General features: G+C 42.1%; 1 protein-coding gene across 9 annotated transcripts in view; it reads right to left on the bottom strand.

The window, feature by feature from the left end:
* Positions 1-18219, bottom strand: part of sema5ba (sema domain, seven thrombospondin repeats (type 1 and type 1-like), transmembrane domain (TM) and short cytoplasmic domain, (semaphorin) 5Ba) — a 185419-nt gene that overhangs the window by 138470 nt on the left and 28730 nt on the right. For 7 of the 9 annotated variants that reach the window (XR_003985282.1, XM_030428592.1, XM_030428591.1 and 4 more), the window contains exon 2: positions 10638-10702. The exons of the other annotated variants lie outside the window; for them this stretch is intronic. The gene's annotated coding sequence lies outside the window, so the exon portion shown is untranslated. The remainder of the gene's footprint in view (positions 1-10637; positions 10703-18219) is intronic. 9 annotated transcript variants of the gene reach the window in all.

The raw sequence follows: 18219 nt of genomic DNA, 5'->3' as shown, positions 1-18219 counted from the left end.
TAGAAAAAAAACATCTTGTATCCTGTTTTAATTGCTATGTGGTCTCACAACACAATTTCTCGTTACGGTCTTCTTGATGCGTGACCCAGGCATTATGCCAGGAAATTTGGTGATGAAAATGAAAACAAGTCTGATCACTGGTGGCATTGTTTACCGCCCTGATACACAACACGCCTCCAGCGCTATGTTTATGATTCCAAAAGGGAGCCATCGCCCTCGCCGAAGAGACTGCGTTGAGCTGTAATTGTGATATAATCACCAGCAGCAGAGAAAGGAAATGTAGCTTCTTCTCTTGATGAAATACAACAACCAAATGATTCCTTAATTTTTGCTCATTTTCTCATTAGTTCTGTAAATGAGCAGTTTGATCAAGCTGAGCTGTAAATTAGAGGCTGCAGTGCGGATATCTTCATCAAAGAGCGTGCGCGGATGGTTTTATAATGTGCCAGAATCTCAACATCCGAAATGTCTGATGGGAAACAAAATGAACAATTCTCCAGCTACAACTATCAGTCACCTGCACAAAGAGAGAGATTTACAGAGACTTTTCTAACCATTAAGTAATTGATGCAGCCTGTTAACGCTGATGAAGTCTACATCCTCAATTAGCTCTTTTGTGTACTTGTGTGTGTGCTTGTCTGTTTTTCCTTCTACACTTCAATATTCACAGAGAGCAGAACTAATAAGACCTTCTCTCTCAGTCCTGCTCCCTCATGTTGGTGTAGGGGGAACCCAGAGACTGAAAATACAAAGAAATCTCCTTAGCCCCAAACCTCCGAGTAATTAATTCTGTAAAGAAACCTAATTCTACCAAAAAAATGGAGGTCATTCCGTACAAGAACAGAGATTACATGTAATTCCATCTGGATATGTCGAAGTGAGTGTATTATTTGAAGAAGGCATAACTAGGTGAGAGGAATGAAATAAAGTCCAGACGCCTGTGAGGTTTGTACCAGAGCGAATACAAAGTCAAGTGAAAGCGACGTGAGGATGAGGAAAAGGCAGGTTGGCTGTTTACGATGTGTCCCGAGGTGGAGATGTGACCGTGCAAACTGAAAATGTAATTTAATGAACGGATGGAAACATGAAAACTGGAGAAGAAATCATGTATGCTTACCTGTACGTTGGTTGTTTATGGTGAGTACCAGTAAAACTACAAAACTCTGTTTGCCAGTTTTGTAGGGTTTATATGATCATCCTGTGGGATTCCTCCAAAGACATGCAGCCTCTATATGTGTCTGTAGGGGTGAGTGGATGTCTTTTAATATATGCCAGCCCTGTGTTAGACGGGCGACCTGACCAGTATGTACTTTTAGCCCAATATCAGCTGGAATGAGAGATCCTGCTCAGAATAAGCAGAAAATCAATCCAGTTTTCAAAGTCATAAGTTAAATGATGACATTCAGTTATTTTCTTTTGCTCTCTGTATTTGCTTTTAAAATTCAAATGCAAATTCTGTGATTTGCCAACGTTCACACCAAATATTCTCTTTAGCCCTGGAGTTGAGCCTTGGTTCATGTGTGGTGAAACTAGACTCTCAGGCACGCTTACACCTGGACCGCTTCACCTGGATATCTTATCTGGACTTCGGGACCAGACCGCAATCAGATCAGCGAGACCACATCTAGAGATGGTCCAGCTTGCGTGTCAACAGATCTCAGCCAGTTGTAATGCAATCCACACAGCATGACCTTATTCTGAAGAAAACAAGTCTGTCCTGCCTCTTCCTGCTAACTTCATAAAAAAAGCTACAAGTGACAGCAGCAGCTATCAGCCTTCCCTCACACAGAATGAGTGACAACGGTCTCCTGACCTGAGTATGTTGACAAACCAGCCAGCCTCACACGATGTGGGCAGAAAGAAGATAATGAGAACGCTTATTAATACAGGTGTAGCTGCAAAGACTCGCAGATCGGCTGTCGTTATCCAGAGAGAGTATCGGGGGTAAAGATCACGTGTTAACTGCGGTGTAAATAAAACTAAGCTAAGGGCAATGTGAACCAATCTCTGGGTTCATGTCATGTACATTTTTCCACAGGGATCCGTCTGCAGACAACCGACAGAGCCAAAACATGTGCACATCCACCCTCTGTATCCATCAAAACAGCACGCGTGTTTCCCAAAATGTCAGCGTGTTAATTAAATCTTTTGCGTCACGACACATTTCATGATGTAAATAAATGATTTTGAGGCTATTTCTGAAAACATACGGTTATCTTCACAACCACCGTGTGGTTCCACATCACAAGCCAGTCAAATGACTGATGGGAAAATAGACACACTAATCTGATCTGAACTTCGGCTTAATAAGGTGCTTTGATTAAAAATGGATTGAACCAATTCCTGGGTGTCCCTTGAAGAACTGAAATTGATTTGGTTTAACAATGGAGCCCCCAGAAGGCCCTGACAGGGTCTGATAATAAAAATAAGCTCATAAATAAATAATTCAAGCCCCACTGTTGCAGCTCGCTTCATCCAGGAAGTGAAAGAAGGAATAATAATGCTGTCGGACAAAAAACACACGCTGATCTAAAACTTCTGCATCCGTCATCTCGAATGCTGCAGCTCTGAAGCAGTTCACAGACTAAACACAGCACAGTGATCAAACGCACATCGCTGACATCAACACTGCAGAATACACATCTGGCCTGTTGTTAAGCTGGATGCCTCAGCCGTGACTGACAGCCATCATTTTTCTATTATTGTCTTTCAAAGCTCATGGGCATCAATACACTCCTTTGATCCGTGCTTTTTTTACTCTGGCGATTTCAATCCAAATGTCTTTCCAACACCTTTGTAATGGAAATGGATAATGAGCTTTCCCAGAGGGGTTAATCAAAACCATTGTTGTCCAAGAATAAAAAGATGTGAAAAGATTTGAAAGGGAACTGATTGATTGTGTGGAGAGAAAAAAAGAGAATGCGTTCCTTTCTTTCAGGCAATTCCTTGTTTCCTCCCTGATGCAAGAAGTGATTTATTTTGACAGCCACCTCAGTGAGTTTTATTTTATCCAAATGAAAAGTCTTTGTTGTGAGACAGAGAGGAAGAGAAACGGACGGACAGAAAGGGGAGCATAGAGTGATGAAAAGGGAAATAAAGAACAATAAAAAGATGGCAAGTTAACGACTCAGAAACAAACGTGTGAAAGTTGCAGAGTGTAGCTGTGAGTAACCCGCTGGCTGAGGGCCTGGTGGGCTGGATTTGACCCCACAAGAGGAGGAGAGTGCACCGTCCAGGTCTATAATTAGAAAACACACAGTGCCGCTAATCCTTACTGAATGATTAAGCAGCAAACAGCAAGTTTACAGCCAGGAACCCACAACCGACAGGCTGCAGGGAGTCAAAGTGGCTTTCCCACAGAGTGAAGAATTTGACAAGAAGGATGGTTAAGTGCTGCTTTGTCAGGTGGGGCTGGTTTTTAACCAATAAAAGGATTTTAATAGGATTTTAGAGATGTTAAAGCTGGATTTATACTTGTGCCTTAGGAGGCAACAGGATCCACATGCAGCCCGAAGTCAAGACTACACCAGCTGTATGAATACCAAGTGCAGACCTTAAGAACTAGGGCAATCTTGGACTGCTTGTGATATCTCGTAGATATTTACGAAGAATGTTTTTTTTTTCACAGTAAAAATGAGAGAAGACACACTCAGTAATCTTTTCAGCGACAACAACAGACGTACTGTGATGTAGCTAAGCTGCCCAGAATCCCCAGGAATTCCGTTCACGCCAACTCATGTTGTGAGGCAGAGATAGTGGTGGCGAGGTCGGAGTGATGGATGAGCACGCTGCATGTCGGACTCTGTTGCCAAACACTGGAGTTTGCATCCCATCAAATTTAAGTCACCATTTAAGACACGTCCAGTCAATTTCCTTCACACAACCCAAAATCACAGCCATGCTTAACAACACACGACCCTTCATCCTTAAACCCTCAACCATGATGAGTTGAAAATTAACCTGTTCTCACTAGAAAACAAACGTATAGGTCATTTCCACAAGTAGCTTATTTCGACCCATATTTATGTACATTGTTGTTTACTGTTATTGATAAGCGGCGACTTCTAACGGCCATGGTGACTTACGGCAGCAAAGGAGGAAGTCAGTTGATAAAGTATAGAGAGCGACAAGGTCCACATATGGAGCAGGCTGGGTCAAACACACTAACACTTTCACCCAGGAGGCCGCGGTATGTGTCCCTTGTGACACCAAAAGTCAAGTTTTCTTATTTTTAACTTCAGTAATGTAAAGTGCTAAACTATATTAAATAAATATGTGACGTAACTTAAGTAAGAACTCTTTTTAACATATCTATTTATCCCAAACAATGATTTTCCCTTAGCCTAACCAGCTTAAACTTAACAAATCTGGGACCATTTCACAATAGTAAACATGTGATAAAGGATGTCCTGGTCATATATGGATGAATTGCAAAAAACCTAAAGAGGAGCAACAGACGAGGAGTCCTTCTTCCAGGACTCACAGATAGTCATCAGGGTACATTTGAACAAAACGTTGCAGGTTTGTGCGGTGGCCCCGTGTGTGTGATGTGTTTTGAACTAGTGATACTGGTTTGTCTTCATCGACGGATCAGAATTAACAAGGAAGCAATTGTAAACTGGGGCACAAGTCTAAACAAAGTGATTACCAGTGAAATATAACATGCTCAATGAAACGTCTGCTGTGGACCGTCTGCAGCATGTAGCCATGCTAAATAATACACCCAGCTACTGACCCGTCCTGCTCTGCCTCTGATCTGCAGTCATGTATCTGACAGAGTAGATTAAACATGCTGGTCCTACAGTGATCATCAGCATCCACAAATAAAAATAAAAAAATAACCCAAACTGAGTAAACACACACACAGCACATAATGTTATAATCCATTGTGGTTTCAGTCATTCATGCTGTCTGCATTTCTGGACTACCTTCATTAGATGAATGGAAAAAACTTCGTTTTTGCAAATCCCCAGATTTAATCTAAATGTCACCTTAGATATCCGTTAACAAAAAGCTTTTTATAATGTAAATCCTACCCTGAACTCAGATAACTGAATAAATCATCTAAAAACTCCTGGCATTAAATTTAGCAGCTTCTGGGATTTAATTTAGATAGAGGCCGCCATTTTCTCCAAACATTTTCCTCACAGCAATAGTCATGACAACTCAATGTTGATAAAATAAAACTGGTCTCTAATGATCACAGAACAATCGAAGACAAACCTTCGTACCGTATGATGTGGTGGTGTTACTATCGACAGATGAAATCCTGCACTTGACTGGATCAGTTACTACACTGGATGAGTCACAGTAACACCTGACACAGAACTTCTGTCTGTTCTTTGTGCTCTCACAAACCTTTTCCTACCTGCTCCCTCTTCAAAACTACAAAATTCAAAGTCAGCTTTGTAAGTGCAGAGACTTACAATGATCACTACTATTTTATATCTTTGCTTCAAAGCCCAGTATAGTGTATATCACATCCACATGCCTGCACAGTTCCAATAAAACCTAAAGTTATCAAGGATTCTGAAAGAAGGAGGAATATATATATATATATATATATATATATATATATATATATATATATATATATATATATATATATATATATATATATATATATATATATATATATATATATATATAACACAGCATATAATATAAATGCAAATCACAAGCACAAACCACTTCACCTTCTTCTGTCCACAAGTTACACGAATAGCTTTAAAACTTGTCAGGGCCACAATTGGCTTAAAACATACAAGCAACAATACTTTATACCAGCATCACTTCACACGGTGATAGACCCTCTATATTCCATACTAAGCTTAAGAGCTAGGAACGGTTTACGACACAACGTCAATCAGACAAAATAAAAGAGAAGATATTTGAGGGCAGATTTATATGTTGTCATAGCCTCCCCCCGTTCAGACAGGCACCTGCAGCAGCAGCCAACTCTGTGGTAACTGTAGAGGACAGCTAATCATTAGCCAGTTAGCCTCTATTATGGCCTGGGATCCAGGCCTGGTGATAAAGAACCAAAGGACTCAGGGCTCACAGTTTAATGATCCAAAGATCAGTCAGGATTTACGGCTCCGGGTTTCCACGGCGGCCCCTGGACAAAAACCTCCTCCCTTCTTTCAACTACTTCAGCGCAGGGCCTGAGTTCATAAAACCAGGAAACAATGTGGAAAGTAATGACATTTCCCACCTATCGTGGAAAGAAAAATAAAATGAAGGAGACATCAATCATGGTGGCAAAGCTTCCCCTTGATTAGATGATAAATAAAGGCAAGGTGCCAAGAACAAACATTTCACACACCAGGAGTTTTACAGTGCCTTCAGCAGCGCTCTGATTTGGTTTTCTTTAAAGACTTTGACATTATAGCTCATGGTGCACTCTGAATTTATGGCCGTTTGGTGGAAACTTGATTCAACTGTTTCGGGCCCAGAGGAGCAGCTCTGATCGCTCTCCACTGAGGCTGAGCTTCCTGCTGATGTTTGAAACGAAGACTAAACTTCCACCAAAACTTGTAGCGTATGCCATCAATAACTGACGGACATTTATATGTTGCAAGCGCCCTGCAACAGCTGAAATCCATCAGACAGATCCAGACTGTGTCTACTCTTCCTTCCCAGATCGGCTCCTGAGACTTCCTCCTCTCAGTGGTGGAGGGATAAAAGACACCAGGGTTCATCCAATCATCTCAAATGACTCCAACAATCTAAAGTCCTGAGCAGGACACACAATGCATCTTACTTCTCACTGGACTGTGCACCTGCTCATCACCTTACATCTCAGAGCAAAACCAGTGTTCTGGAGCAACCAGCTAATGGAGAATTGTAACCAGTAAGAGGGATCCAGAGGCCTTTATTCTGGGGAGAAATAGTTGATTGTGAAGTCTCACTGCCAGATCACCAGATCACCAGATACCAGCGCTTTGGGTTGGTCTATAATTGGTGGTTGGTGTTCAAATGGAACAATCATCAATATCAATCTTTGAATCTCACTAAGTAGTCAAATACCGAATACTGACACCAACCTAGGCCAGGACTCCCTTGAAAAAGAGGTTCTTAATCTCAACGGGATTTTTCCTGGATAAATAAAGGCTAAAAAAAAAAAAAAAAAACCTTCGTATGAGACTCGACCATCAACTATCTTTTTCCACAACTGACTACTTTTAATTAGTTGTCGTGTTTGCCTGTCCATCAAGACACCAGAAATAATTCAACATTCTGTGTTTTCACAAAGGCACACATGTTTAAGTGGACAGGTCGCTCTACCTCCTGCTCCACAGCCGCCCATACTTCATGTATGACTTTACTTAATAAAGACCTAACTATAGACTATTAGTAGTAGTAATATAAAAGTAATTTCTGGTTACACAACATAAATCCAAGTTTATAATGTCACCTTTGAAATAATATTATTAGAGTGTTTTTAACTTGTAAAATCAAATTAAATCTAAAAAAGAGAGATCTGTTATATTTGGATGGCTTAAAAGGAAGTTTTTCTGAGCCCAATGTGACAACTCAAATTCATTCAATTGTAATGATTTAAAACAGAACAAACACATCTTTATAATTGAGAAGGTGCAACAACAGACCATTTAGTTTTATAGTGACTAAGACAATTTATAAAACAAAATTCTTGTATTTTAATTTTCTTTTGATCGACTAAAGGATTGACTGACTAATTGTTTCAACACTAAATCGCAGACATGAATCATTGGTGGCATGTGGAGCAAATAAAAACATTCACATTCATCAGTCTGCTTCTGTCGTGTGTATAAATTTGAGTGAATAAAGTCAACATTACTCCAGCCTTTTCTTCAGTCGGGAGTGACCAAGGTTACATACAGATCAACTTGATGTTCTGGAGTTCTCTGGGTGGGATGGGAGAAAGATCTGACAGCAGCTGTAGTTTACTGAAGACAGAAAATGTCCTAATTTGTAGCCAGCTCATGATTTGTTGCTACAAGGCTAATTAGCAATTAGCCCAGTGAAAGACTGGATCCAAACCCTGTTATAGTTGATGAATGAATACATGCAGGTCTGCATTGAAACTACTTTCACAAGTCTCCGTATCACATCCAGGATTTCCACGGCAGATCGATCTCTAGATGAAGCCAAGTGATGACATCATCAGCTGGCAGGTGCTTTCAGGACGATGTCACATCGGCCTTGGCCCGAGTGATTTTTACTCATCTCAGAAGACCCTCTCCATCACCGTCACCATCCCCCCGATGCGGTGTGAATGCCTCCTCTGTGAGCCAGGCCAAGGATCTGCCAGCGGCCCCTCTCTTTGTGAGCTGAATGGGCACGGCTCGGCCACGTTTTAAGGCGCCCTAATGTACCATGGCTGGACCACAAAGGCAGCGTGGTAATTTGCCAGGGATAATGACGCTCACTTAATTCGGCCCTAGGGGCCACAAACAGAAAGCTTTAAAGAGAATCCCCATCCAAGGATGAGTCCCCTGTCCCCCCTTTTTTTCTAGGTCTCGCTCTCCCTCTAAGTCCAGCCCTTCTCTCTCTTATTGGCCTGAAAGGAGCTTGTTTTCTTCCGGCTTATTGTCATCCTGAACTAAATATCAGCAAACAACAGCAGGGCTGGAGAAGACAACATGCCAGCCACTACTGGAGCCCCAGATCTCCTCCCAGAGGAGCAGAGAGAGGCAAGACGAACACAGAAGAGCTTCGTCAAAGCAGCCACAGAGGGAGCGCCGCTGCTCTGCTCCAATGACACATATTAGGGAAAGACATTTAGGCCACAAATTGAATTGAGCAGAGTAAGTGAGAAGGAGGCCAGTGCTAAGCACGGGGAGTACAACAACAGAACGTAAGCAAATGCCAGGGCTGGCCTTTAGGGATATTACACAGACAGTGAAAAGAGGGTGAGATCGGAGCAGAAGTACTCTGTGCTTTCATGATAAATTGCCCTGCGATCTTCTAGAAGGCTTTTGTTTTGGCAGAAAAGGTCAGTTTGAAGTGTTCACATGTTCACCCTCAGAGCATTGTTTCATCCCCAAAAGAACCGCATCTGGCTTTTATTCAGGGCCGCCACCAGGTGAGGAACCCTGAAGAGATTTCTTTGACATTAGTGATAAAGTTGGTCATTATCTGATAACTGATGGCAGATGGGTGATGCTCTGCAGCAGATAAATCAAAAGGCTATTAAAAGAGACGTTCACATTTGATTATCTTGTTTGTGAAGTTTGTGGTTTTGTGTGTTTGTTGATCTGAATTCGCAATTCATGGAGGAAAACATTTTACTCTCGACGATAAATCTTTTAACAGCTTTCAGTAGAAAAGTAAAAACAACAGATAACATGGCTTCAGGCAGTATGTTTGCTCAGCATGATCATATTCACAGATATTCACATCATCTCCAAGTGTACTTCAGAGAAGACAACACAATATGTATGCTCTATTAATGTACATAAATTATTAATCACACCATTTTGTAAACAAAGCAGAGCTCGATTGATTTGAGTTCAAGACTAACTGAAAGATATCAACTACAGACTGATGCAGTAAAGCATAAAGCATTCACATTACACAGTTACTCAAAGGTCAAAATCTTTCATGAGCTGTTTGATATCTTTATTTAAAACTGGTTAAAATAATTGAGTGTTCTGCTGAACAGGTTTAAGATGCTGATCATACAATCACAGCTCCCCTGGTTTGCTCCATGTCATCTCCCTTATGCTGTGTTCTCACAACAAAGCTAAAGATAAAATCAAGAAATGGTGAGGAGTAGCCAGAAACACTGTGGACGAATCGCTGCTGATGAGTGGAAGCATCAGTTCGTAGCTTCATATCACTGGCAGCTTCCACTGAAAAGGAATTGTGGCCTGGTGTTTTGTCACCTGTATCCTGAACACATCATCACTCTCATCCATGTCTCCTCCTGTGCTATAAGAAAAGCTGGAATATATTGACAAATACTGGCCCTCGGGTGTTGAAGCGTGTAAAAATAAGACCTGTGAAAAATGAGTGCTGTCTCGCCGTACTGTGGTAATTAAATTAGAAGCGTACATGCAAATGCACTGACAGGTTTCAGTCTCTTCTGGTGAGGTGATGTCACAAGGTGACTGTGTAGTCGTGTCTCGTCTGAACAATGATTTCACTATACAGTGTCAATAAGGCTCAAGGCTGCAGCGGCGCGATTCACTAATTCACATTCAGAGAGGGGGAGAGAGGTAAGACTTGTCCATTAGCAGCCTGTATAAAGCCCAACCACCCTTCCTCCCACCTCTCCCTCATCCGCCTCCACTGCCTCACTCTCGCCGCTGCTTTTCAAATCACTTCACTCAGTCAGAAGAAAGGGCTTTCACCATAACAGGCTGCCTTACCTTCACCACAGAGGCCTCACGTTTTGGGGGGAGGAGAGAAAGACTTTCAGAGAAAGTGAGAATGAGAGAAATTGGGTAATAGCAATCCTTGATTCAAGAGAAACACCCAAGACCAGAGAGAACTTTGGTGTTTGCCATAAAAAACTGAGCACAAAAGAACACCAAGCTCAGCTGTGGAACAAATACAAAAGCTGAAATCCAGGTAAAAGATGCAGAAACTAATCGAAGAGATCCATAAAAAAGTGGCATGAAGAGTTTTGGAGATGAAAGTGTACTCACCAGCTAAGCATCACTGGGGTGTGGGGAGGGGGCTGAGAGGGCCGTCTGTCCTTTTCAAACCGATTCTGGAGGGAGAGAGAGAGAGAGGGGGGAGGGGGGAGGGGTGAGTCTTTCACTAGCTGCTCGCCTCCTTCTCATAAGCAGAGCGCAGAGCCACAAAGAAGTGCTGGCGCTCTCGTAAACAAACGGCCAACTTATCAATGGAGCGGAGAAGGCGGAGCGGGAATGGCATTTAAGCGGAGGCTTCATGGGGTCTGGGGGGCTGGAGCAGGAGAGGGACCTGCAAGATGCCTTTACATCCAATGAAGGCCTGGCCGGACAATAACAAACCACAAAGTTCAATACGGTTCAAACGCATTAAAGCCTGAACTCCATATAACATACGGAGCCCTGTGCTGCACAGAGAACAGGCCAGATATGTCCGACTGTAAATGAACAATAATGATGCAAATGAGGTGAGCGGATGCCTGATTGTGTTGAATCAAACACAGATGCTAATATGCAGAGAGCACTTTGGGTTCCAAGCTTTTTGATCTCAACGCCACAGAGCAAATTGGAACAAATAGCCCTGGTTGGTTTCTACGGCAACCTGAAAGAGTGGCTCAGGCTCGCCGTCGCTCTGTAATATGGCTGCTGTTTGCTTCACTTCAGCACAGAGCGGCAAAAATGAAGAAAAGAGGGACAGGTTATTATCATCTGTCACTTCTGCTTAGACGTACACAATTCACCTAACACCCTATAAAATGTCAGACAGTATTGAAGGATGTCCATCAGCAGCTTCCAGAATCCAAAGTGACATCTTTGGATTTAGTGTTTCGGTCCAACCAAGAGTGTAAAAATGGATTTAAATCAACTTGCAGTAATATAAAGCAGAGGAAACTCTTAACTTTTTGGAAGTTCTAACAATATTACACTTTTGCTTCATTAATGACAAATAATCAAAATTATTATCCATCAATTTGCAACTCAATATTCCATCCTCCAGCTCAGCGCTGACATTCAGCAGCCACAGAGACAGGTAGACAAATGCAGTAAAGGGGATTTTCTACGGAGCTAAGCTGAGAATTTAGCGCCGAGCAGCGGGAAGTGTCCGCTCAAACAAAAAGAAGTCCCCATAATCTCCAGTGTCAACGTGGGATCAGGCTTTATTCACTGCAACAAGTGAGGAGGAAGAATTCTCATAAACTGCTTAGTCTGTGACCTATAGTCTTTGCTCTCTTTCAGACACACACACACACACACACACAACACACACCCACACACACACACACACACACACACACACAAACACCAGTCTCCTGCAGTGACCCCCACACTAGACAGACAGTCTGGGACGACTCGACCCGCCTATAATTCAGTAAAACTTTATTAGGCAGATAGCTGATGGGCATGTGACACAGCAGAGATGTGGTCTGATGAACACAACACAGATAACAAGGTGATAACAGCTGATAACAGCAGAACCAATGGCTGGGCCCAGCTCTTGACAAGTGGCCAGCTGAGTTATCCAGATTTGAATGTTGATGATTTGACACCACTCTGAATCTTTTGTATTTCTTCCTCACTCACTGCTGCGAGGTTAGAGCTATAACAACATCTCCCAAACTGAAAACACCTGATATAAAGACACTGCCAGATTTAATTATGGAGAGAAAACAAATGGTCAGTTCACAGCTCTGCCAATCTCACAAGACTTTAGTCGACAGCTACCTTAGCTGCTCGTGGGCAAAGCCGTGCTTTGAGTTACTGATGTGATAAGTGTGCTAACATTTGCTAATTAGCCAAAAAAAAGGAGGTACTTTTGCAGCTATCTGGTCATAAACCAAAATTAGTGCTAGGTTGTTTTGCTAGTTTATGGCTCTTTGAACTTATTACAATTCATCCTGAAGAGATGGAGGTGGAAATCAGCACCAAATTTGATGGCATCTTGTCCAATCATTGTTGAGACATTTCCCTTAAAAGTAAGACTCTAAACCTCACGGTGGAAAAAGTCAGAGGATATCCTGAAAGATAAGACCTCATCTGGAAACCACAAACATCTGTCCCAAATTTCATACTAATTAATGTTACAGTTATTGAGATATTTCAGCGTAGACTGACCGACCAACTAACCGACGGACAGACATTACAATCCCTTGAGCTCACTGGTGTAGAAGAGGGTATTTTTCCACAGCCGACACTGTTACTTGTTATTGCAGGATCAGCATAGGTGTAATTGATAACATTGATAATAATGACTGCATTCCATTTAGGTGAGCTAGTTCCATGGTCCTGGTATTGTGTGTGTTGGCTCATTGCCATGGCTGATGGAGACACTTAGGGGGAACCGAGAGGAACTTGTTTCATCTGTGATTCTCCTGCTATGACACGTCATGATCTCAGTCCTCTCTTGATCCTTTTTTGTTCTATACAATGACCTCAGCCAGGTTTCAGTTAACACTGAAATGTTAGCGATTAGCGTGGTTATCATCATCATAACTGGTCTGAATCGAGACTGAACTGACACATTCAAACACACACACAGGAGAGAAATATACAGTATATATGACAGCAATCAGAATAACTGCTTCTGTCTCTCCGCTCATCTAATGCTGTATAAGTCTTTGAAAGTAATCTGCCTGCTTGGCAGTCGTTGTGTGTGTGTATGTGTGTGTGTGTGTGTGTGTGTGTGTGTGTGTCGTGTTGGTGTGTAATGAACTTGAGCTGCGCGGCCTCTGATAGCAGTATGAGACAAAGCAGTCGGGGGTTTGAGATCACACTCTCATGCTCCCATCTGGAACTTTTCTTTTGGTCTGTTGAAACTTTTGCAGCTCACCGCAGTGCGTCTCCTTCATTCCTGTCCACGAGAACTGAAGAAGTGGTTACCAGCAGTCGCCATTGGATCCAGCAGTGCAAATCAAATTCTCCTAATTAAGCTCCGGTTACTGGTAACTGAATCAGACAGTTTAATGAAGACTTAGCGGGAAGTAGGTGAAGAGGCGAGTTACGAGACAGCAGGAGTTCACTACGCAACAACTCTGTGAGTTATCTCACACACACACACACACAAATATACACATACAAACACACACACAGCATCGTGTAGTGTAGCATCCCTTCTTCAGGGCAGTAAGGAAATATGTCTAATTAGGAGTGAATTACTGCCTGCAGCGTTCCAGTTTACATCAGACAGTAGCAGGGTGCTGGCGCTAAACAAACTTTGTATTCTGAGGCCCCTAAAGTCACACAGCAGACCCTTGGTTTTACTGAACAAGTCACACTACATGATATAAACTGAGCCAGCTGCTCTCCAAAAAATCTCTCAATACTCTAATGTTCAGTCATTGAATCTCATGATATCACTATTAAAGGTTATTGTCGGAAAACTCGCAGTTTTCTGTCCAACAATATTAGTATAGCTCTGTGTGGCTGGAGTTCAAATGGTCTGTTTTTCCACTTAAGCCAAGTGCAAAATTTTAGCTGTTTTTTTTTTTTTTTTTTTTTTTTTTTTTACCATTTTGAGCCGCGGGACTCATTTTCCGAGCCAGGCAGAATTTCATTTTGGTCCAGCCTTGTTTACCCTGCAGTCAACAGGGGGACTGAGGACTGATCATCTGCTACCGAGCGGCCTTTGGGCAGTAGGATGAATATCTTACATGTCAGATAGGCAGGTTCTCAGACAGCTGAAGACCAAAACTATTTCTCATAAAAGACCCAACCTTCCATTGATGCAAGCTTTGACATTAATGCACATAAAAGTGTACCACCATCAGATAAATTACAGACTTACAAGAACTAAATCTAACGTAATAAGTTCTTAATGGGGCACTTTTCGGTTTACAGGAAGAAATCTTAATTAGAACCGAAAGATCTTCATTGATTCATTTTCATGACTGAATAAACACAACAAACAAACCGTCCTCAGAGGAAAACACAATTTCACACTGTTTCACTTTGTTCATTTTCGCAGGACTCCTTTCTAGCTTTGAACAGTGTTCTAGGAACCTTATTTCCTTCTGAAGACAGCTTGTTTATCAAGTTATGGAAATACATCATGTTAAAAAACATATAATAATAATAATAACAATAACAATAATGATAACAGTTTTCATTACAATTCTGCATTCTAATTATTTTCCAAAACGACATGGTGCACCTTTAATGTTTCCCGATGCTGTTTACTTCCATTCGTAATGTCTGTCAACACTGCTGGCTGAGTTGCTAGTTTCACTTTTTGGAAATTGGATAAAACACACTTAACATTTCAAACATGTAATTATTTACATCAAAAACAAAGCGACACAGCGCATTTCCAGCGTGCAGTGAGAGGAGAGGCTCACAGGGCTCCTCTCTGCTGTCTCTCTTTCCACTCACACTGAGCAGAGTAAACAGCCAGTCTGCCAGATAAACCATGTAATGACACCGGTTCTGAATTACCACAAGCACTATTGGTGAATTATGCACTCTCACATTTTTTGCATGCTGACCAACACGAGCACTCATAGGTTGGTCCAGCTGAAAAGACAACATGGCTGATAACACTGGCCCTACATTATACGAGTCCAGCTGTACTTTCTGATTCATAAAAGGTAAAACCATGATAGATGCGAACGAGGGCAAACACATCCTGCCAGCAACATCCAAAAACAATAACCTCCACTCGCTCTACCAAAGTCTCAGTATGGGGGAAACACAAAACTCCTCTTACACTTAAACACAACAACTGATTCTTTACAACTCACAGCCTCAAGACAAACAAAGACTAAACCAAACACAACACACAAAAAAAAACCCAGAGGAGAGTCACGTCCGAGAGCAGGCTCAGAGAGAACAGACAGCACGGCGGAAAAAGGCTGGCAGATAACATCACGATTCAGAGGTAAAGCTGTATTTATTCAGCGATATTGGAAATGTTGACTCTATTATCCACCCTGAATAAAATCAGAGAAACTGCTATTACCCATTAGACTTCAATCCAAACAAACAGAGCTCAGCTAACAAGCTGTCCTTTGTGGGAAGAAGCAGTCAAGCTTCAAATAACTGATGGTTATAACAGTTTAGCATGTAATTGTGTTTTGTCACGGCGGTAATGACCATCAGTTTATGCATGTTTATTTCTGTCAGAAGAAAAAAACTCACCACGTTCTCATTTTCCATGACCTACAAGAGATGGCAGTCAACCTTCAAGGTTCTTAGACACATGGGAGACAATCAGTCATCAAGTTATCACACAAAGCAGGGCCCACAAAATCCACACGATCATTTTATGAATATTAATTCTCTCCAAGGCTTTTTAGCAATATTTATTGTTGTTTGTCATTTGCGCAGGTAACACAATGATTGGATGATCCCTTTCAATAGGTTTGGACTAAGTGTAAATAGCAGCACACACAACACATGTAAGTGAGTGTTTCTGACAAAAACGTTCCTTGTGGGTCTTAACTTCTCTTTCCTGCAGATGTTTTGTAAAGCAGGTAAGCATCTTCTGTACAGATCATTTAACCCAGGACACTTAACATGGTTTACATCCCAATCCAAGCAAAGTCAATTTAAGTTAAGTGAGGGCAAGTCACGTCAATGTCATTCAAAGGAGGCTTAGCAACACACGACACACTGTACAGCTTCATCCTCAGTTTGGATGAGGAAAAACACATGAACACACACACACACACACACACACACACACACACAACAAAAAACATGTGTCAAAAGGAAAATGTGTGAATTTTTACTGTTAGACACATTAAATGAAATCAATCGGGCTTGAAAGACAGGGAGTTGGGGAATGAGACTCTGGCAATTACACTGGTTAAATAATACAACACATCCAAGAGGCCGGTGGCTGTTGTAGACAGACAGCTGGTCACATGGGAGCACACACACACACACATACATGCTGCTTTCCGAAAGGTCGGCTCTTACAGACGAGACGGTTTAACTTGCACAACCTGAAACCATGGCATCGCATTGACAGGGTAAGTCATCCATTACCCTTGTTATTCAGCTCGTACGCCTCCCCAGCGTCGGCGGCAGCCTGGCCGGGTTTCCAGCCCAGTTTCATATGTCCCTGGCTTTCCATCATAGCACTTGACACCTGTTTATATACGGCGTGACCTCTGAACCCACACCCCCTCTTACCAGAGACAACCTCTCCAGGTTAGAGGAGAGGTCACTTGTGTTATTGCAAAAAGTGGTGACAAATGACGGATACAGCGAAGATTTAAACAAGGTCTGAGCGCTGAGGCTGGAGAGGGAGTGAAAGCATCAGCAATGTAAATGAGGGCTGGGTGAGTGTTTGTGTCCACGCACCCACACATCCACTCCTCCATGTCCACAACGTAAGTGTTATATAAATGTGTTCCTGCACTTTTGTCTTTGTGAGAAAAAAAAAACAATTCCACAGCTTGTGTCATGCGTGTGTGTTTCCATCGGATGCTTACTAAGCTCAAACAGGTCCCTGTTTTAATTAAGTGGCACCTCCATTAACGTCGCCCGGGGCTCCCCATGCATCAGCGTTAGCTTTAATGCTACAAACCGCACGGCCCACCAACCGGCTTAGAAAAATGACGTAGAGCTAACTAAGCTATTTAAATACATCACTTTTCTCAATCCTCAGAAACACACAGACTACACTCTACCAGGGCCGGGAGAAACACTCACTGTTAATGATGTATAATATTCAGTAAAGTTGGGATTGTTGGTGAGAGAAAAGAAGGCAAAATCATTACTATTGCTAGGCTATATAACAGGGCTTTTATTTACTTGACTTCAACTAATGTTTATTTCCCCAAAAGGTCAAACAGATTGCAGTCGGTTCAACAGCAATCATTTACTTTCATGATCATGTTTTCAACAGATTATTTTAAAGACGACTTGAGTAATTGGACCACAATTCTCTGGGCTAACGCAAGTTTTCACAAGTTAATGTAAAGCCGTGATAGCCAGGTCTCTTAAATGACCAGTTACTTACAACTGCCACCATTGTTTGATTATTTCATCATTGCAATGTGAAGAATTAAAAGTAATCACAATTAAAAGTATAAGTATAAAAGCAGAACTTAATAGGCACAGCTGTCAAGCACACCGCAGCTAAGCTAGCGTGGCAAGCTGTAGCTAACGTTACATATAGCCCTTTAGCCTGCACTAGCCACTAGAGCAGACAGGGCCTAGGAGATAGCCAACATGGGCAGGGCTTGCTACATGCTAAATCATAAAATCGACAATCTCTCAAAAAATATTGTTTCTTTTTTTAACTGCCTACCTTACTCCCTCCCGTACTTTCTCCTTTTCTCTTACCTCCACTTAAGCTCGCGCTGTACAGCAGTGGGTAACTGTGCACTTGTCTCGTGTCTCGTTGACAACTAAATGCAGTCCGGTTGACAATTCATGGCTGAGAGAGCACAGGTGTAATCACCACACTAATTATAGCTGCATCTCATTTAGTTGCGCTGCTTCCAGGCTCCTGGTATGTCCTGTGCTTGACTAACTGCCAGAGTCTGGATGCCATGGAGCCACGGTCAACGTTGATTCCACCTGGATTTTGACAAAAAGGTCCGCCGAGACAAAGGTCAGTCAAACCTATTATCACTACAGAAGTCTGTGG

The sequence above is a fragment of the Sparus aurata genome, chromosome 9, assembly GCF_900880675.1.
Source record: "Sparus aurata chromosome 9, fSpaAur1.1, whole genome shotgun sequence".
Lineage (NCBI taxonomy): Eukaryota > Metazoa > Chordata > Actinopteri > Spariformes > Sparidae > Sparus > Sparus aurata.
Note: the sequence above shows the minus strand (reverse complement) of the source record. Positions and strands in the feature narration are given on the sequence as shown.